The sequence below is a fragment of the Dermochelys coriacea genome, chromosome 8 (genome assembly GCF_009764565.3).
Source record: "Dermochelys coriacea isolate rDerCor1 chromosome 8, rDerCor1.pri.v4, whole genome shotgun sequence".
Classification (NCBI taxonomy): Eukaryota; Metazoa; Chordata; order Testudines; family Dermochelyidae; genus Dermochelys; species Dermochelys coriacea.
In genome coordinates, this window is record NC_050075.1 from 50,147,606 (window position 1) to 50,169,797 (window position 22,192).

At 49.8% G+C, this 22,192-nt stretch overlaps 1 protein-coding gene across 2 annotated transcripts in view; it reads right to left on the reverse strand.

The window, feature by feature from the left end:
* The window catches only part of TNR (tenascin R), a 268,795-nt gene extending 266,991 nt beyond the window's left edge, over nt 1-1,804 (reverse strand). Inside the window, exon 1 of one of the 2 annotated variants that reach the window (XM_038412865.2) lies at nt 1,537-1,804. The gene's annotated coding sequence lies outside the window, so the exon portion shown is untranslated. The remainder of the gene's footprint in view (nt 1-1,536) is intronic. The other variant, XM_043520549.1, reaches the window with a different exon arrangement.
* Between the last annotated feature and the right edge of the window lie 20,388 nt (nt 1,805-22,192).

Sequence of the window (22,192 nt, forward strand, 5' to 3'; positions counted from 1 at the left end):
ACCAGACTGAAACCCTGTCCTCTGCAGTACCCAGCACCTGGGACCAAGTCTCCGATTCTCCAGTAAGCATCTTGTACTGGGCCCCATTCCTCTCCCTGTTAAAAGTTGTTCATTTGTGCATGGGAAACGCCCAAATCTCCACTTCAGCCAACCCTCCCCATCCCCTCTCTACAGGAAACCAACAAGAAGCCTGCAAAATGAGAGCTGTGTTACACAGCAAGGAAAATCAAATCAGCTAAACTTCCTGAGTGGCAATTTCAGACACTTCAGACTCACTTCCAGGGACAGCTCTAGGGGTAGTCAAGCCAGACAGATGTCCCCTGGAAGGGCCAGAGTTCAGAGGAGAAGAAAAATGGGACAAATTCACCAAAGGGCTCACTCAGTGCTTCTTGTCCAGATTTGTCAGTTGCATCCATGTCTTTCCTCCTTGGGTCCCATCCACCCCATCCCTCATTCTACTTTCTGCACCCAGGTTCTGGCTTCCTCTCTAAAATCAGTGAGTCTTACAGGATCCCCAAGTGCTTTACAAAATATCAGGCCAGATCCTCAGCTGATGTGAATCAATTTAGCTCCATTGACTTTGCTGGAAAAGTGCTGATTTACACCAGTGTATGATCTGCCCCAAACAACATACCAAAAAAAAAAAAAATCAAACAAAAAACCCCAAACCCTTTGCCTACCCCCATCTGCAGCCAGTTCTTCCGTGGAAGGTGGCAGCTCTGTAAGGAATATCACCCTACAATTAGGGCAAAAAGCAAAGAGCACCCGATCTAGGGGGAAATGCAGGGGAATTTAAGGAAACAAACTTTAGCTCTCCAAGTTGGAACATCGGGGTTCCCAGAAGCATGGGATGTTCAGTGACCCCAATCAGTGGGGACCTCCACAGGGCACTTCCCTGAGCCCAGTGCCCCACACCATACTGGGAGGCTGGGTCCCCAGACTCAGAGGGGAGCACGGCACCCCCACCGGCCCTTGCCAGGAGGGGCTCTGGAGGTGGGAAAGCAGGCGGCGCAGGAGGGAAGGCGGTCAGGTAAGAGCCTTGCCACTGGGGGCTCGCCGTGGCTAGGGACTGAACTACAGCGCACAGAGGAGCCGAGCTTGTCCCGGACGGTGTCCAACGAAGGCCTGGCCCGGCCGCCTTGGCATGCAGGAGGGAGCATTTCCCCAGGGCGGGCGCGGCAGAGACGCCTTGCAGAGAAGCGCACCCAGCCTCGCAACTCCCCCCTCAGGCCCTACCACTTGCCAAATCGGCCCCTCGCTAGCCATCACCGAGCCACTGAGGGCCCGATCCTGAGCGAGCACCCCCAGCAGCCTCCGCCCTGCGCCGCCCCGGGCAGGGACACTCCACTTGGGGCATCCCCTTTCGGCCAGGTTGCGTGGCTGGTCCGCCGGGGGGAACCCGGGGCTCGTCCCCCCGCCGCCCCTGCCGCGCTGTGTCGGGAGCTCCCCGGCTCGCCCACGGGGAGGGCAGCCAGGCCGGCTCCCGGCAGCGCTCTCCGTGGTGCTGAAAGCCGGCGGGGGCCGCCCCGGACTTACCGGCAGCAGCCGCAGCCAGGCTCCGGTGCTCCGCGGTCCCGGCTCCCCCGCGCCCCTCTCCTCCCGGGGGGCGAGCGGGGACAGCAGGTCGGGCGGCCAGCGCCGGCCGGTGCCCTGGGGATCGGCGGCTCCCAGCTCCAGCCGGCTGCCCCGCTCAGCCCGCCGGCGCGCAGCGCAGAGCCCCGGCGCAGGCTGCGGCGGAGGGCGGCCGCGATGGCTCGGCTGTGGCTGGCTCTGGCTTAAATTTCAGCAGCATGGCTTCCCCCCCACTCCCTGCCCGCCCCCCGCCGCCTCTCCCGGCCTGGCCCCGCACGCAGCCCCCTAGCGGGCACGGGGGGAGCCTGCACCGGCCCCGGCCCGGCCCCGGCCCCGGCCCCGGCCGAGCCAGCGCCAGGAGGGGAGCCTGGGACAGGGGCTGGCGCTGGGGGGTGCTCCCCGACACCCCCCTTTGGGAGCCAGCAGTGGGTCCCTCCAGCGCGGGAGGGGAAGAGAAACGCCGAGGTTTGCACAAGGGATGGGGGAACAGCTCCCCGGGCACTCCCGGAATAGGGGGGGGGTTAAATCCCGTGCCCTCCCTGGCTCGCCGGGGAAGAGCCCGCTCAGGACTCCCTGCAGCCGTGGGATGGGGCCTCTAAGGCCGCTGGGAACGAGTCTGTGTCCGGCAGACGGCCACCATCGCTACACAGGGCACACGCCCCTGGGAGCCGGGACCAGCCCCCGGTCCCTCGGCCGCGAAACGCCCGCTCCTGGTTGAGCCGAACAAGATCCGTCTCGTAGCTACAATTAACCATCAGACCCTCCCCTCCTGCTAAATCACCAGCCTGGGACCTGGATTGGATTCCTGGCTCTTCCATGGGGGTAAACTGCTTAAGCTGCCTCGTGGGTCCCCAGCTGTAAAATGGGGACACCGCCTCCTACTTCCCAGGGGTGTGGAGAGGCTAGAATCCAGGATCGTGAGCTGCTCAGACACTGCCCGTGAAGGCCAGCTGGATACAGGTAGGTTCCTTCCTCTCTGTGTGGGCCAGCCCGTAGAGAAGCCCCACCAATGCACAAAGCTAATAGGCGACTAGCAGCCCCAGGTGCCTGAAGGCAACATGAGAGCAAGCGAACCCCCTCCCCAGGTGACCTGGGCCAAAAGTCACGTCTTATTTCCCTTCCCATCCGCCATTTCAAGTTCCTTTTACATTTAGCAATTGCTCTCATAAATCAGTATGGAGTAGAGCTCGGGGAAATTTTTCTTTTAACAAGAAATCTTCCCCAGATTCAGCAACGAACATTGTGAATTTGTGCCAATTAAAAAAAAAATTTAAACCAAGACAAGAGTTGAAATGTTTCATTGACATTTTCAGAATTAAGTGTCTTGATTTTTCCATTCAAAAATGACTTTTCAGTTTGATGTTTCCTTCCATTTTATTTTTCAAAATGCTGAAGTTAATACTCAAATCTAAAAATTGTTTTGGGTCAAATCATATATAATTTTCAGAATTGCCAATGACCCAAATAATTCAGGATTCACCTAGCTGTTCTACAGAGTCCTGCACTAGCACCCACTAAAGCCAATGGAAACACCATTAACATTGATCTGTGCTGGATCAAGACTTGTGCCATTGAAAAGCTGGGAGACTCCATGGCTTCAGGTAATATAAATGATTAACTTTAAATACAGAATTCCCCAAGATATTGCTCCCCAGGGGCCTAATTCAAAGCCTACTGGTGTCAATTTGATTTCAATGAATGAGGCCCTAAAATTTTCTGTTTAAATTATTTGGTTTCCATCTTTCTCCCCCCCACCCCCAAGCTAATAATACACTATAGAATCAATAGCTTGTATTACAGGAAAACTGAAATTCTCAGCATGATAAAGCACATCTAGTCCCAGTGGACATAAGAATTTGGATTTTAAACCCTCACTGATCCCTCAGTCTAGCAGTTCATGTTTGGTACTGATCAAGGAGAGGCTTTTGGCTGTTTAGACCGACCATGGTAATTTTCAGGCTCTACAATGGGAAAGCATTTTAAAAGGGAAACTGATTCCAGAGAAGAAAAAAACCTGATGGTCTGCACCCAGAGGTCATTTGGGGATCCTAAAACAGAGGGCAGCTATTGAGTGGACACTTCCTAACACCAGCTTGATGTTAAGAAGGAGATCGCCACCAGAGTTGCTTGGGGCCCATTGAAAGTAGAGTTTCTATTGACTTGAGTGGGCTTTGGATCTGGCCTTTCCAGGAACAGCAGTGAGGCAGTCTTTGAGCTGGGGAAGGTTTTTGTTTAATGGTTTCAGTGAGAGTGTCCTGATAGGAAAGTTTGGAGATGGATACAGCATTAGATCGAGACCTAGGCTCTGTCACTGACTTCCAGTAGGAGAGCTAGTTGGGAATTTTGTTTTAGTAAGACTGTTCGAAAATTTTGCTGTCTAATCCAAAGCTTTTAGTGGGAAAGGGCCAGTTTTGACAGTTCAGGATGGAAATTCAGATCACCTCACCTGAGATATAGAAACATGGGTTCAAGTCTGCCCGATTCAGAGCAAGGGTTCTGAAAGCTTGGGCGGCGGTGGGGCGGGGGGGGGGGGGAAGAGGGTCATCAGAGGCAGAGCTGCAACATCTTCATCACTGTCTTTAGCTCTGCATCACGAGCCAGAGTCTGTAGAGCTGGGCTTGGAGACTTGCCACTGTGGGTTTTCAAATGCAACATAGATGTACTGGGAGTCTCCCTTGTCCCAAGCAAGGGCTCTACCCACCACACTGGAGTCAGTCGGCTTCTTGAAAAGCTCTAGAATGTCTTGGTTTCAGCCAAATGGGGAAAAGCTTTGAAGTCTCAAAAATTCCCAGGATGGGAAAACTTTTCCCCACCCAGCACTATAACTGTGGGCAGGACACCTGACTTTTCTTTCCTCTCCCACTCTTTGTTTTGTGAGAGTGTTTTGGGGCAGAGACTATGCATATGCACAACATCCAGCCCAATAGGACCCAGCTCTGAGCTGGGGCCCTTACCAGTACTGTAACCAATAATGGCCTGCTTTGCCAGAGGAAAGGCAAGGCTGCCCAACAGCAAGGTGGAGCATCTCAGTTGGTCTGGAAGGAGGCTTTTACTATGGGCCAGTTGGCAGCAATGCCCAGCTTTGAGCTGCATGCTGTGCATCTTCACACCTCATTGCAACAGAAAATTCCCTGCAATGCTCCCCATGTACACGACCCTGAGGGTTTTATGCATGTGGCCCTGTAAATAAACAGCAACAGAACAGCAGCTAGTGACTGTGGCAATTAGGAAAATCATGTTTAAGGCAGAATCAATCAGCTGAATGAGGTAGTTCAGGTCTCGATAGGCAAACACCCCAGCAAGTGAGTAAGAAGCAAGTTACTTCTTCACTAGCGCAAAACTAGCAGGACACAAGAGTCTCTGTGAACACAACTCCTCATTCAGTTTGCTGGGAGGTTTCCAGTCACAGCAGCCAGTTGCTGCCACATCTGCCCAACTGGGCAGAAGAATCAGTGGAAACCAGTTTCCACCCCTAACCACAGAAAACACCAACTTTTAATTCCCCTGGACAGAGTGCAGTCTGGCAGTTAGGACAGGGACTGGGCCTCAGGACACCTGGGTTCTGTTGCCAGCTCTTCCAATGTCCAAGATCTTGAATAAGTCCCTTAGTCTCAGTGAACTGATCTGTAAAATGGGGTTAATCAGGCTAAACTCACCAGACTAGTTACAGAGAGGAAGCATTGATCTTGGGCCTCTAAAGATCAGCATTCTAATGACTGAGTCACTGTTGTGGTTCCTCACCTGAAAGATGGGGGATTAGACATTTTCCTCCCTCACACATTTACAGTGTAAGATCTTTGAGGCAGAGACAGTCTTACCTTGTGCCTAGCACTGCGAGGACCTTGGCAGTACTATTCTAGTAGCACCTAATGCCGTTTTAAAAAGAGCTTGGTTAGGTTTTTAATGGTCTGGAAAATACTTGGGTGTTCCCAATGAGGACTTTGCAGTGTCCACCACAGACAGCTCCTGTATAACACACCCTATGTTTTACCTGGGGCAGAGTGCATACTGGGGCAGGACAGCCTTAGGGTAGACAGCTGGGAGGGGGATTCCCAGCACAGCTTGAAGACACATACTAGCTCTGCTCAAGATAGCAGTTTTGCCACTGAGACAGCAGCAGAGGCTCAGGCTAGCCCCCTGCATACGTCCCCAGAAGGGTCAGTTGGGCTTGTACTGGGCAAGCATGGGCTAGCTACCCATGGCCACACAGCTACTTTTAATGCACTAGCTCGATCAGGGCTGGCACAATGTCTATTCATGCCAGGAAATGCCCTTGCAGCTGCTGTGTAGATGTTCCCTTAGTCACTTCCCACAGACCATCAGCAGAGCTAAGTGTATTGAACAAAGCTGATAATTCTTTTAGCTCAACCATGAGGCTTAGAGTACTAATTACAAGCTCCCTGTAACCTGTGACTTAACAGTGCTTTGGCAAGCACTTCCTTACTCAGAAAATTCACTTGGTTGGCAGCTGCCTAGGACACACACAGTTGTGACAAGTGCGAAGCAGGGAGGTGAGGCCTCTGCTGCCCCCTCTCTAGAGACCTGTGAAGATGGCAATCTGGATACCATGTTCTTCCAGCCCCAGACTAGACAATAAGGGGTTAAACAGGAGCCAGTGGAAGGAGCAGCTTCCCTAGCTGAGCAGAGAGATGTTCTTACATGAGCTCACTCAGACATATTCCAGCACGGAGGGCCTTGGTACAAGGCACGGTACATAAAGCCAGCTTAGCACACACTCTCCCCCCCCCCCCCCAGACAGACAGACAGAGACACAGCCAGCTCTGAAGCTCCCAGCCAAACAGCTGAGGGTCACAAGTGTTCAATCCAATGGATGGGTGCCATTCTGTAGACAGCAGTGGCTGCATAAATACATGCACTGTGGTCAGCGGCCAAGCACATACAGTCAGCCTTGGCACATCTTGTCCCTCACACACAGGCTCCCATCTAGTGAATTAAAAGGAACAGATCCATGTATTCAGTGAATATAGAGGACTTTTCGAGCAGAACAGCCTTATTTTAGGAGTAAGCACCCAGGGCACGCACAAAAACCAGTTAGTCACAGACCCATGTCCATGGAGGATTCTAACCCAGGCTCTAGTGGTTTTCCATTCAAATGTCACAGATGGAAGCTCCAGCAGAAAGCTACTGTACAAACCGGCGCATATCAAGCAGGGAGGCCTCTTGCCAGGGGTGATCATTATTTGTGTACTAGAGAATGAGCCGGAGCTCCCAGACCGAATTAGCAGAAAATTAAACATATGCCTTCATTCACCAAGGTAAAGAAGGATACGTAGATCCATTCTGATTTCTTCTATTTCAATTACTGTCAAGGACATACCGAGTCTATCCCTCAGGAGCACAGAAATCCAGGTCACGCTTGTCACCTGGCTTCCACACTGGGCTAGTCTTAAAACAAGGACTTGTGGGACCCTGCACTTTGAGGCTCTGCCTTGCCTTGCCTTGTTAGCCTGAAGCTCAGTCTGATCCCCACATCTGGTAGTGGGGCTGGAGGAACACAAAACTCACAGCCCTGCTTCTCCCATGACCTGGCAGTCTGGTCCCAGAGATGCTTGCACTACTGTAGAAATCCAGACTGCCTTTAGCTCCATGTGTCTCCTGGACTGGACAGCTATGCCTGCCTCAGATAGACTAGGATTAGGAAGATGGACTGCCTGTCAAAGCAGCTTTTAATGGCTATCACCTAAATGTAACCTTAGCTCCGAACACCACATTGGCATCACCAATGTGAGTTACATGCTCCCTATCCCAGCAATCTATTACACTTTATGTATAGGTTTCAGAGTAGCAGCTGTGTTAGTCTGTATTCGCAAAAAGGAAAAGGAGTACTTGTGGCACCTTAGAGACTAACAAATTTATTTGAGCATAAGCTTTCGTGAGCTACAGCTCACTTCATCGGATGCATTTGGTGGAAAATACAGTGGGGAGATTGTTCTCTGTGTGTGTATATAAATTTCCCCACTGTATTTTCCACCAAATGCATCCGATGAAGTGAGCCGTAGCTCACGAAAGCTTATGCTCAAATAAATTTGTTAGTCTCTAAGGTGCCACAAGTCCTCCTTTTCTTTTCACTTTTTGTATACACAGTAACAACAGCTCCCCCTGCTGGCATGAAGAATTCACACATCTAGAGTTCTCGTACTGAAAACTACAGAAAATTGTCTTTTCTATCTTTGAAGCATGTGCTACTATAGAAGCTGTGTGGTTCTGGGGACTGAATACAGGACTAGGAACCATATTCCAAGTACCAATTCCAGCCCTAACAGGGAATCACTGTTGACCTGGGCACGTTTAATCTTGAGAGAAGACAACTGAGGAGGGACCTGATAAGTCTTCAAATATGTTAAGGGCTGTTATAAATAGGACTGATCAATTGACTGACCAACTGAAGGTAGGACAAGAAGCAATGAGCTTAATCTGCAGCAAGGGAGATGTAGGTTAGACATTAGGAAAAGGTTTAACTATAAAGATAGTTAACTCTAGATTTGGCTTCCAAGGCAGGTTGTGGGATCCCCATCACTGGAGGTTTAAGAATAGGTTAGACAAATTTTATCAAGGATGGCCTAGGTTTACTTGGTCCTGCCAGCACACGGGGCTTGACTAGATGACTTCTTGAGGTCCCTTCCAGCCTTACATCTCTCTGATTCTAAGTCACCACATAGCAGTCTGAGCTGGAGAATAGTGGGGATATCTGGTAGTAGCATAGTGGGGACCAGCACAACCACCTTTCCATTGCAATGCTGTAGTTCCAAGCTGTAGCAAAACGGCTACAAGCCATTTGTCCCAGAAGGAAGTGCCAACCCCCAGATTTAAGCAATCTACGGGAGTTGGGCACTTACTGCCTCTTATGGCCTTCAGGGTGCAATCTCAGCCAGTGAGGGGTTTACCACCACTTGTCCTACATCCTTGGGTGCCTTGCAATGCTTTGCTGCTGTAGTTCCAAGCCTAGGATACTCACAAATTGCCTACAAGCATGCAATTCACATAATGAAGTGTCTGTGTGCTTGATAGCCCTGGTCCAGCAGCTCAGACCCCAACAGTCTGTCTACCGCCCCTCACTGGCTTCCCCCAGCCTTGAGGTCCCCTTGCTGGTTGCAACCAACACCCCCACAGTCCCAATTCTCCCAAAGCCATGTGCTCTGCAACATCCAGCCCTCTTATGGACAGTTCAGAGAAATAAGGTTCCTTTGTTCTTCTAAAGGCACAAAAGCATATTGCAGCTTAAGTTAACTGGGCAAAATATACCCTTCTGCTTAAACACAGCGCCAAGTTAGTTTCTAGTAAAGCAAAAAAACTTATGAACTGTAGAGAGACAAGTTGGCCCAATAAAAGGTATTACCTCACCAACCTGTGTCAAATATTCTGGGACCAACAAGGCTTTAACAACACTTAGGTTAAGCAATGCCAAATGAAAGGATAAAGTTAGAAAAGGCTACAAGCAAATAAAAGTGAACACATAAGAGTCAAACAATCTAGCAAGGTACAGGTTTAAGACTGGTTCTGGACCCTGAATATAGGTCAGAACCTTCAGCCCCACCTTGGTTGAAACACCCATCTTTCTCAGCTTGCCAAAACTCTGTTCCCCTTGTGTCTGTCTAGTGATGGATGCCAAAGGTGGCTTCTGTCCTTCCTGATGTCTTCTGAAGTTCAATGACCGCATGCTGTTTTTTCCTGCTTGTGGGCTTCCCATCCCCCACCCCATATGTAAATGAAACTTCCCTTGTTTTGATTCCACCATACTTAATTTACATAGGAGACCGGTGTCCCTCCCAGACAGGAGAGAAGGCATCTGTTTCTCCCTGTCCACACACTTAGAAGCATAAAACCATTGAGTATCCATGTTTCCTCCTATAGCGTTAATATGTCCATTTCAGTGATACCACGAGTGTCAGTAACTTTCAAGAGAGACAACTTCACTCAACAGGCTTCATATAAAATGTTACTGTATTATAAATCAGTTGATTGTTGCTTATCACTTAAGGTTCAGGGCCCCCCACCTCCATCTTTATTGATCAGTAAAGACTTGCAATGTATTCTTAGAAAAGTAAAACCCAGACCAACCTTCTCTCTCCTGCTGGGGCACAGATGCCAGGCCATCTCCTCCCCCACTTATTAGCTTTGTTGACCCAATGTGAAAAATGAACTTTCATGGTCTCTGCCAGATGACCAGGCTGGTCACAGAAGCAAACAAGTTCCTTTGTCTAGGGTAGAACTGTTTAAGCCAGGCATATCAAGGGGAGTTGGTAAACACACATTAGTAATAATTCTAGCATATAGCCATATCTCTTAATACACACTGTATACTTACATCATGCAAGAATAGTAATAATCAGTGAGTTATGAGTTTTTAAATGATACCCCAAGACATATTTTGTACAAAAGGTTATTACAAACGCAGGCAGGGTGTGAATACAGGAGTGCTTATGGTCACATGCCCTTTGTGCCAAAAAGTGTAAGGATCCCCTTTTGGAGAGGGGCCCGAAGTCTTGTATTCCAGAAAACTCCTATATAGAAGGAGCAGGGTGGGAATAGTGTCTTGCGGGGAGGCTAAATGATCAAATCCTCAGAGAAAGAAGCGTAACAGTCTGAATGGCAGCTTCACGCTTCTTAGAGCATTTCCTGGGGGAGAGTGCAAAGCAGAAATTTCACACATATGCAAAGAAAACAGGGCCTCTTTGGATGGTTTCATGAAAAGGTAAAAGCAACACAATTTCACTAGACCCTGTGCTCAAGTTTTACCCTAAGCATTAAGGGCAGCAAGAACTGGTGGCTGGGGGATACTCTTAAAGGACACAGATCAGGTAAGTCACCTCCTTCCAGAGGGCTTTTCATTTCTTTTCCTAGTTAGTTTAGTGCTGAGCTGATAGTAAATCCTCCAGTAGTGTCAGAACAGGCAGCAAGAATGTAAGCGCTCCTATATCACCCCAACAATGGAGCTTGCTCTGGCTCATGGTTGCAGCACGGTTTGCTCACCACCGGACACGAGTCCCTTGCCACATGAACTGCAAAGCCATATTTCACATTATGATAGGGAACACAACTTCTCCAGGGCATGTTCTACCATGATCCCATTTGCTAGCGAGGACAAGGCCCACAAGTGGGAGGAGAATGTGCTCCACACGGACCACCGAGCCCTTGGCCTGTGGGAAGCGGTAAGAACCCATTACATCATCCTGTCACGTCTGGGCTTCAGTTTCCCTTCTTCTCACTGGTGGCCTCCTGTCTCCCTCCCAGCAGATGGCCCTCAGGCTAGCAGTCTTATTACAGCCCTTCTCTTCTGGAAATCAAGTCCAGTCCCTCCCCCGTCTAGTAAAGGGTTTCTGCCCTCCCTGAGCTAAGCAGCTTTTGTCCTCCCTTGCTTTCGCCCTGTGTTGCTGCCAGGATGTGCTCACAACTTCTATCTACTAGGGCTCACATCACCTTTCCTTGGGGCTCAATCCTTCTGCTGCCCCCTCAGTGTGTGGGGGGGGGGAATCATGCTTAGTCCTGTCCAGACAATAGCTTTACCCTGCGCTGACTGCGGTGATCTGCAACAGGTGGCACTGCAGGGGAGGGAGGGGGGTCCATGCCATCCCCTTATGATGGGACCCTGTACCGTGGACTGTCCACCCTCCAACTCAGCACTGCCCTGATTACCTGCAGGGCCACTCACTGCAGACCCTTCTCTGACTCCCCAGGGTTTTCTGCAGCCCCAACTCCAGGCATCTCTTCTGGCCTTGTGCTTTGCCCACCCCTCAGCTGCATGCTTTTCTCCAGAGCTCCTGCCCCTCCCAGCTGAGCCAAGCTCAGGCTGCCTCTTATAACCCCCCAGCAGGCCTACCTCTTGCTCACATCCTCAGTTATCCATTCTCTGGCCTCTCAGGTCCACAACCTGGGAGCCAGGCAGGCACAGCGGAAGCTGAGTTCAACTCCCTTAAAAGGCCCATCTCACCTTGTGACAAGTCAGCCATTAACAGTCACCAAGGGGTGCCAGTGGTGGTGGCTGATGTCCCCTAGGAACTGGGCTAAGACCATGAACTGATTTCTCTCAGGCCTCCATGGCGAAAGGCTGAGTCAAGGGAAGGATAGCTCAGTGGTTTGGGCATTGGCCTGCTAAACCCAGGGTTGCAAGTTCAATCCTTGAAGGGGCCATTTAGGGATCTGGGGCAAAAATTGGGGATTGGTCCCGCTTTGAGCAGGGGATTAGACTAGATGACCTCCTGAGGTCCCTTCCAACCCCAATATTCTATGACTCTATGCACTCCCTGTCCGTGACTAGAACATAGCAGCCGTGGAGACACAAGGAGGGAAAGTTTTACTCAAGAAAGGTTTGATATATGAACAGGAGATGGCAGAAAGACAGAGTTTATTAGAATCCACCGAGTACATTGGCGTAATGCTGTCAGGCCCTTTCAGTGTCACACACGGGGGGCTGCAGACACACTGGAATGCCAAGAAGAGTCAACAATCACCAGAGTTGCCTCCTATGGAATGGTACGTGCTCAGGGGGTTGGAGATTTGTGGATAATAAGAGGGAGCGTGTTATAAACCAGGAGTGATATTAAGAGGGTTTGACTATAATCGTGAAAGCAATAAACCCAAATCTTTAAATCCATCTAATACCCTACAATCAACTGCCAAATTATCTGTTATCCTGTGACAGCTGAATAAGCAGCAAGCACTGCCAGGTGTGCTGAGAGGGGAGGGGAGTGCCGGGAGGGAGGGCAAATCAGGGATTAGGGAATCAAGGAAGGCAGCCAATGGAACTAGGAAATAAAAGCCCATGTTAGAGGGGCTGAGACAGAACCTTCCCTGCTAGATGGTTCTGCGGATATAAGTGTCATTACCTTATAACCAGAGGTGAAACTCAAAGGGTTCAGAAACTCAAAGCATCTGAAGAACTAGGAAAGGGATCTGGTGGGAATGGGCCATGAGACAAAAATGGATTTACAGGCCTGGGGAGGTCCCAAGTTAGTGAGCCAAAAAGTAGCATCATTATACAGATCATTCCATACAAGAGGGGATCACTGAACAGAGACAGAGACTCTGCCCCAGCTCAGTGAATTCTGCAAGCACAAGTCAGAGGTAGGGCATCCTCGAAAGTGGAAGGCCACCTGTTGCCCTTAACTGAGCTCAATGCCCCACCCTTTTATCCATAGGAGAGCAGCCTTCTTCTCTCTCTCTCTCTCCCCGATGCCTCTGCATGGCTGAACTTGAGATGGCCAGTGGCCAGACCTGACAAGCTGGCCTTGGGGAAAAAACCCACAAGGACAGGTGACCCAAAGTGAAGGACAAAAACAGAAGTTATTAGAGCAGGAAATTCTAAATGAGGTGGGAGTAATTTCTTAAAAGGCTTTTGCAATAAGTAGAGTTTTCATAATTTCTCCCTAAAATGCCCGAAGCTGAGACAATAGCAGGTCGGCAGGGGTTGGGATAATTAGCATAATGTTGTTTTGACCTTTCAAGACAGCCCAGAAATAGAGCAGGAATGCAAAGGCTTTCAACACCACTATAACCTTCAATACTGAGACTGTTATGGGAACGCCAATTGGAACGCAGCATTACCATGCCTCAGGCTTGTCCCCACACACGCTGAACTGAGGGTCAGGTCTTGAAATATTGTAATGGATGTAACATACTGATTCCATCCCAGTTTTACAATGGATCCTGTCCAGGTTTGTACTATGTTTAGATCCAGGGCTCATTTATACCAGCGAGCCACCACTTGAGAACCAGGCTTAAAGTAGGATTGTGACCAATTAGGTTTTGACTGGCCGGTCATCATGGATGGCATCCAGTCACGTCAGATCATTCCCTACCTGGCCCCGACCACTTTGACCACAATTTCACCCTATTTGCATTGTTCAGCTCCACCCGCACTCAACAGGGGGGCTGGCTACAAAGTGGGTTAAAGCTGCAATACCAGCGGGACTGATCCATGTTTTAGTCATTGATCTAAAGCCTCAGACTGACACAGGTTTTAACTCAGCTGCAAGGACAGTTAGATCGCATGTGCTAGGCGGCTTTTAGCAGTGCTCTAGCTGGGGACAGGGAGAACTGTAGGATCTGGGAGTCATTACTTTGTATGGATGTAGAAGGCACCTGCCTAGGGATCCAAGTTTTGCACAGTGTTGAGGCCCAGAACATGCAATCTAACGCGGTGCATTGTTTGCTATTACTAGTCACTCTCACTTGTAGAGTATGACTGCATATTTTAGATACAGGGTTCTTACCATCATCCACTCCCCACTGATATTGGGGAATATTAACTGTCCAGTACTAGGGGAAATCAGAGACCTTGTTGAAAATCCAGGGAAAGTTTCTTTTTATGAAAAATTCATGCGTCATATTAAATACATTATACATGTATTAAATGTGGTTTTGTTATTGTATGGTATTATCTTAAAGGTCAAGTAGTCGGGTGGGGATTGCATCTGATAGGTATAAGATGTGGAGATGCCAAACATGCATATACTATTTCATGAGGTTACATCTCTACAATATCCAACATGAGTGAGTTTCTGCACTCAGGGAAGCATGTGAAATTATGCATAGAATTTTCATCTGTTGCATTTTAAGCCATTAAATGGCATTGCAGATTGAAACACATCATTGCAGGTGGGGAGGTAGGTTTGTATGGGTTTTTTGGCTTGCATTTATTTACAAGTGTTTAAAGCTTGCAGAGATTCAAGACATGTACCACAATCCACACCAGTGAATTCTACCCTCAGGCTGGGCAGTGCAGGACTTGCATTGGCTTTAAAGGGCTATAGCACACAAACAAAGCTTCCCCCTCATCCCCCCCACCTGATAAAACATGTCAGTCTATTAACATTACAGTAAAGACTAGGAGCCCTAATCATGGACCAGGACCACATCGTGCTAGGCCAGGGGTGGACAAACTTTTTGGCCCAAGGGCCACATCAGGGTTGCGAAACTGTATGGAGAGCCCAGTAGGGAAGGCTGTGCCTCCCCAAACAGCCTGGCCCCTACCCTGTATCCAGCCCCTCCCACTTCCTGCCCTCTGACTGCCCCCCCTCAGAACCCCAACCCATCCAACCCCCCTGCTCCTTGCCCCTGACCACCCCCTCCTTGGACCCCCACCCCTAACTGCCACCCAGGATCCCACCCCCTATCCAAACCCCTTGCTCCCTGTCCCCTGACTGCCCCGACCCCTATCCACACCCCCTGACAGGCCCCCTGGGACTCCCACGCCTATCCAACTATCCCCTGCTCCCTAACCGCCCTCGGGACCCTCTTCCTCTTATCCTACCCCCCCATTCCCTGCCCCCTTACCATGCCACTCAGAGCGGCAGGAGTAGCAGCCACACCACCCAGCAGGAGCCAGCCATGCCACCCAGAGCGCGGGCGGCATGGCGAGCTGAGGCTGCAGGGGAGGGGCCGGGGGCTAGCTTCCCTGGCTGGGAGCTCAAGGGCTGGGCAGGACGGTCCCGCAGGCCGGATGTGGCCCTCGGGCCGTAGTTTGCCCACCTCTGTGCTAGGCACTGGCCAGACAGGTGCCCAGCACAGAGGTGTCTGGCCAGTATCTAGGCACTGGCCAGACAAAAAGTTGGTTCCTTTCTAAAAGATTTTAGAGTCCAAGTATCAGGAGACAATACATGGATGAGACAGATGGGAGAGCACAAGGAAACAAAGAGACTATCTTGGTCAACATGGTAGGTAGTGGTCTCAACACACCAGCTGTCTTTGTGCTGAAATAAGAACTACTCCAAAATGCCAAATGAACACAGTTTTGCTCCCACACCAGCTTGGTTTATATTTTTTCTTGTCTCCATTAAACTAGCCCGAAAAACACCTTTAGTAAAAAAGTTACTTATCTGGGTAACGGATTCTTTGAGATGACTTGAAGAACATCTAATATGCAAGAATCTTTAAGTTACGGGATTGTTCACTTCCAATCCTGTATTCATTTAGATTTGTAGACTGAGGGAAGGACCATTATGATCATCTAGTCTGACCCTCTGCATGGCACAGGCCATAGATCCACTCATATTTGACTCAATCCAAGATTTCCTGAATCCTCGTGAAATAGTCTGGAAAGGGCCTGCTTTCCTTGTATACATCTGTCTCTAGGGCAGCCAAGTCCCAGCTCGATGAGCTCTTTGTACTATTTATCTAAGGCACAATTCATGACCAGCATTAAATCTGCCTTGTTTATTTTGTCGTGTTAGTCTAGATTCAGGCAGACACCCACACGCCCACTACAATAATAGGACTATTTGTGAATTATAAAGATAAAAAGCTACATTATTATTAGCATAGGTAGGACTTTTCACAAGGCTAAAGAAGCTCTGCAGAATTGCAAACAAGAATGCAATGTACTCTGAAGCAAACTGGTCCAAAACCCAGTTGCAAAGGGCTCTCATTCCTAGAGTTAACTGGAATTTGCATGGCAGTCTCAAGTAAATCCATACTCAGCAGTTTCTACTCCATACAATTGGGAAATGAATCAATGCAATACGAGTGGCCTCCCTTGTGCTATTTATTTTCATATTACATTAAACCCTGATTTTCAGGGCAGCACAGGATTTTAGTACTGATGATGCAGAAAGACATTGCCCAGAGGGTAAGCTAGAGGTTTGACAGCTGAGCAGCTGATGACCGGCACATATAGCACTCTGGGAAGGTGGTTGGGCACATGGGGCAGATCCTCAGCCAGTGCAAGCTTTCACCACTCCAGTGACATAAATTCATCTTTTGGTATTGGGGAGAGAATACAGCTCCTCTTTCCCTGCCCACTGTAGGCAAGCATGGAAGTGACTTGAAGTGTGTTTGGTTGGGGCGTGGACTCTGTTCCCTCTCCCCAAAACCCACAACAAGCAGCATCCTGCACCATCCACCCCCTCCGTTGTCTGCCACTGATCCAGCTATGATGGATAAGCACGTTAGCAGGAGGTTTCTACTACAGAGATCAGCAGGAAAATTGCTAACAATGTTGACTTTGAAGACTCCCAAGCTTGGGACAGTTTTGCTCTCAGACTCCTCTCTACTAGATCACTCTCTGGTTTTGATTGTCTCTAGGCTTTACTCACAGAGACAGTAGATGCTCTTCGCTTCCTGTCTAGCACGACAGCCCATAAATAAGAAGCACAGTTAGGTAGTTAGGCATCTGTTAATATTTGCACTGGCCACAAAGGCTGGGTGCAAAAGTTATCAGTGTCAATTATCCGCAGGAGGAGACCACCACTTATATAATAGAGACCAGCTGAGATTCTCAAAGCAAGTTGGAAACCCTCGCCAGAAGACCAGCATGATGTCGGGGCCATTATACCCATATGTCCATGGTAAACTAATGCAAGAAGTTCAAATATAGTCTGCTCACACCCACAAAGCAATTCAGTGTCATAATTAGGAGTCAAGTCACACAGTCCTGACTCCAGCCTCCTGCTCTGACCACTAGACCCACTTTCTGATATGCAAGTTATTTATCAGGGATAGGTGACTTTAGTGATGAGAGCAGTACACTTCCTAATGTAATTGATAGTAACCATGTTGCCCACAAAACAGAGCCCTCTAAAGACATGAAGCCAGAACCACAGCAGGTATGAATCAGAGTAGCACCATTGAGTCAAAGGAACACCAGCTGGGAATCTCACTCACTGTGTGCATCTAGCATGATCTGGTTGTAACATATACTGGCAAATATAAAATCACTACAGACTGAGTTTTTCCCAGCTGCCCAAAGGAGCTGGATACCTAGTTCCCATTAATTGAGAAAGAATCCCAAAACCCTCTAGGCAGCTTTGAACTCCCATCTTAGGACATTGTTACAGTTTGTACTTACAAGTTTGCTGAGTTCTTCCTGTTACAGACAGCATCTTCACTGGACCATTTCCTGCTCCCCAGATGTGCTGCTGACTACTCCAATTGCTCTCCAGGTATTCACACTCCTGTGTGGATGCTGCTGTTACTTTTCTTGCATGTTTCTGGAACAGAGCCATTGGCAAAAGTCTCATTCCCCAACAGGAAGCCAAAGTATTATAGCCTTGTCATTTCACTGCAACCTTTCCAGCAATAGCTGTGTTGTCAATCCCAGTAGCCTGCTCGAATTCCAACTGGGTACTAGTTACTGAAGAACAGTAGGTTCACTGCTGGCATCCCTGTCACTTCTAGGCATGATCTAGCAGGCTCGCCTCCTCCAGTACCTTCTCCCAACAGCTGCTCTGGTTCCTATAATGGTCCAGGTCATATTTAGTCCCACCCCTACCAGAACAACAGAGTCCGGTGAAAACAACTAGCCAATCACTCCACTGGGTCTGCCACCCTTCACTCTGGCCTGAGGGGCCCCATATACCCTTTCCTCAGGGTTTCCAGTAGCACATAGCCTTTCCCAGGGGTTTCCTACCACCTTACCAGTGGCTGGTAGGGAAATCCAGGCTCACGCACTGGATTCCAATCCAGGGACCCCAGGACAGGTACTCAAGCTTCACTCCAACACACTCCTTGATATTGTCTCCCTGGTTTTCTTCCTAGCAAGCCATTCCCCAGGCTGTCTTCTCACCCTGCTAGAGCTCTCCTGATCCCTACAGGTTTCTTCACTCCCTGCTACCAAGAGAGCAAGTGCAGCATTACCCCCCCCCCCCCCCCCCGGGCAGCCACCCCTCCACCCAGGCCAAATATCACAGTTACTTCTGTATGTCTCAGGACCACCCACCTCCTGGCTTCCTTCTGGCTCTGGACCCTCTGCTTCTAGCTCCAAACTTCGGGTCTCCCCCTCAGCCTGTAGCCCACAGAAAGAAACTCCCAGATACCTCTCCTCATTAGCATTTGTGCAGTGCCCTAAGCTTCTTCCTGTGTGAAGATCCAGCTTCTCCCCATGCCTAAGACCCCTCCAGGTGCCATCTACTGGCCTAATTGTGCTCAGGCTCCTTTTAACCCACGGTTAACCAGTGTGGGGTTTATAAACCCCCATCGCGTTATGTTTTGCCTCCCTAACATTCTTACTGCATAATCAACTGGCTATTTGCTTTCTGGCCTAAATATTATACTGTTGCTGTGTGCTGGTAGATGGCTGCTGCACTCTACCCCAGAGACAGCTGAATTTCAGTGAGGTTGGGGTACGCCTGGAGCAATTCCTAAACACGTTGTGTAAAGTCAGTAAAGCTCTTTGGGACATGGTGCTAGTCACATGTAAGTTATCATTATTTATACCATAGTGGCACTTAGAGGCCCCAAATGAGATTGGAGCCCCATTATACTGGGTACTGTACGTACTCGTATTAAGCGGTAGCCCCTACCCTAAAGAGCTGACAGTCTAAATAGACAAGAGAGAGAGGCAGCATCATTATCCTCATTTTAAAATAGAAAACTGAGGCACAGAGAGGCTAAGGGATAGATTCACAAAAGGACGTAGGTGCCTAACTGCTTCTTTAGGCACCTAAATCCCAGAATCCTGCCCCACTGGGATTCACAAACCCCCACTCAGCTGCCCCCAAACCCTGAAGGTGCCTAAAAATCACTGGGTGCCTTTAATTTTCACAAAGTCCCCTAGCCCCCTATGTTTCTGTTTCTGAGCCTGCACCTGTGAACTGCAGTCCCACGCTGGGCATTTGGCTAACTAAGGCCCTGAGCACTTCACAAAGCTGGGGAAGAGCAGTGCTCCTCTGCTTAACTTGCCTGCGGGGCCCAATTCAGTCAGCGTGGGCAGATCTCACCAACCAGAGTGGGCCCCTATAGATTGGATGTAGGGCTCCCACTGTCTCTCCTGTTGAAGGAGAGGGCATATGAGGGAGGTGGTCCTCCCGCCCCTGCCACCTTTGTTCTAAACCCATGCGGGCACCTAACACCAAGAGAGGTTTGCCACCAAGAAACCCAAGCAGAGGAAGACGTCTCCCTGCAGCCCAGACTTAGGTGCCTACCTCTGAGGGGGGTGGGACATAGCACATGCCCCTTGCTGGCTTTTGTGAATCCCATTCAGCAGCACCTGTCTCTCCCCAGACAGTACGGGGAGCTTAGGTGCTGTACGCAGGCATCGAGTATCCCCATGATTCTCTAGGCACCTAAAAGTTACGCCTTTGTGAACCTAGCCCTACAGGACTTGCCCAGGGAGCCCGTGGTAGAGGCAGGTCTCCCGCCTCACAAGACCATCCTTATTCCAGGCATCCTCAGCATGGCTCATCCAGGTGAACAATATACTCTGCAAAGTTCCCACTACAGAGAAATGCAGGACTGGACGGGACCTCAAGAAGTCATCGCGTCCAACCCATGGCGCTCAGGCAGGATCACCTAAACCTGGGTAACTCCAGTGCAAGCACGAGCTTGACAAGTCTGCAGCAAGTGACTGCCAGTGGAAACATGCAGACAGCAGTGGAAGGATGAAGAAGAACTCCCCCCCCCCCTTGCCTCCCTGTTCAATGATGCAGGAGACGGTATGGGCTGGATGCAAGGGCATCTGATCAGAAATTTGGATATGCATTTTGTTTGGTTTTCCTTTAAAAAGGAAGTTAAATTTAGCTACTGGAACAGATCATATTCCCCAGGGAGTCCTTGCCCTTTACAGAGTGATGACACAGACCTAATTCCTGCCCAGAGAAATCTACCAGCCGCTGAGGTGAAGTCATGGAGGCAGCCAGCATGGGAGGCTGCTACTTTGGGCAGGAACAGCTGAGGCTACTGTATGGTTCTGAAGGTGGGCAGGGCATCCTCTGACATCCATGTACCTTAGCAGTGTCAGGATGGGCCCACACAGGTCCCCAAGCCTTGATCAAGGCAGGAGGTGTGGAACTGGGGCCCACGGTCAGAATCAGGGCAGAGATTCAAAGGGAAGCAACACGGTGGCAAGTTGAAGGCTGCCAGCCCACCTGCCTGCCAGGATGGGCTGAATATCTCAGGACAGGGGGGAAAACTGGCATCCCTCTGAGGAGGGGGAACACTGGGAGGGCTGAAGGGATGGGAGAAAGGAGGGAGAGCTGAATCGTTTTGCTGGGTCCACTCCTATGGTCCCATATCATTCCAGACTGCGCTGGCCAGCAGCTTGATCTGGCTGCGGAAGCCGCACAGAAGAGGGCGTGATGTCACTCAGCTACACCCGGGCTGCCCCAGCTCCTATGTTTTTCTTCCCAGCTGCTGATCCTCTGCAGCTGATGCATGTGTAATCAGCTGTCGCAGCACAAATGCGTCCAGGAGAGTGAGACAGAGAGAGACAGACTGGAGCAGAAGGGCAGCGCTGGCCCATGGAGAGGCAGAGCAGGGGGTGGCAGAAGTCTGGGTAAAGAAGGTGCACGGGAAGTTACCATAGCATTGCCCAAAGAGTGAAAATAGAGATCCCCCTCTATTGAAAGCTAATGGTCTGCTCATGCCCGAGAGGCAGGGCCCAGCACACCCTGTGGGGGACCCTTCCCTGTCACCACTGAGAGGCCAGTGGAGTGAAGGACAGAGTGGAGCAGCAACAGGTACTTTGAGGGACAAGGTTTTCGCTCTGGGCGGAGTCCCCCTTGCTTGAAATGGCTGGCTCCTGAGCTTGAAAGCTGCAGAGAAACCTGGATAGGATTTTCCTCCCCTCAAGAAATCCCACATTATAAAAACCCAACTGGCCCCTTGTTGGCAGTGCCAGCAGAGGCAGCCAGGGCTCAGTAGCCATTGAGACAGAAATCCCATCCCATCCCATCCCCAGAGATGCTGCACTCTAGGTCAGGATACAGGTACTTGCCTGGGGCACAGGGGGGAAGCGGGCACTGCTGCTGCTGTTACCATGCCTGTTTGGGGGCTAAACTCCAGTCTCCAGCGCTCCAAATCCAGCACCCTTCATCTGTACTAGAGCCACTACAAATAAACCGCTTCACCTGGGTCTCCCCCTGTGCTTGCAGAAATTGTTGAAACAGGACTTCCCTGCATCACAAGAGCATGTGGAAATAAATGCATGAATGATTGTGAGGTGCTCAGATAGGACAGTGATGGTGGCCCTCCATGACTAGATAGATATGAATCAATAGAGGGGGAAGAACTTGCCAGCTTCTCTTATTTCAATGACTAGCAGCAACCTGCACTACATAAGAACATAAGAATGCCCATACTGGGTCAGATCAGAGGTCTATCTAACCCAGTATCCTGTCTTCCAACAGTGGTCAATGCCATGTTGAGACAGCTTTGAAAAAGCCCTTTACCAGCCTGGTTTAGAGTGATCTGCCTCCCTAGGGCTTGAGAGAAAGCTATCAGAACCTGGAGGGAGTTTTTATCTCCAAACACCACCAGAATAATGACCCCGAGTTTGTGTTGCAATGGAGTTTGTTTCCTGTCAATGGAAGGTTTTCTCCATTAGTCTGAGAAGCAGAACTTTTGGGAACATTAAAGCAGGGGCACAGTCAGCCTTAGCAGTGAAGTTAATGCCTGGCACTTTCCCCACACCATCCCAAGGCACTCTACAAACCAATTTGCAAAGACAAAGGATCACTTCACCCACCACTGGAATACTATCCCTTCTGAGATGGAATATAGCAGCTGTGTTGCTACATAGCCATTTAGGAGAGGGAGTGAAGAGGAATTCAACTGACATTGCAGGGTTGATTTACGCAGGCAATTGTCCAGGAGACTCCTCCAGGGGACTGATTCTAACAAGAGCAAGAGGGCTCTTGCAAAATATGCCACATGATCTTTACTGAGCATG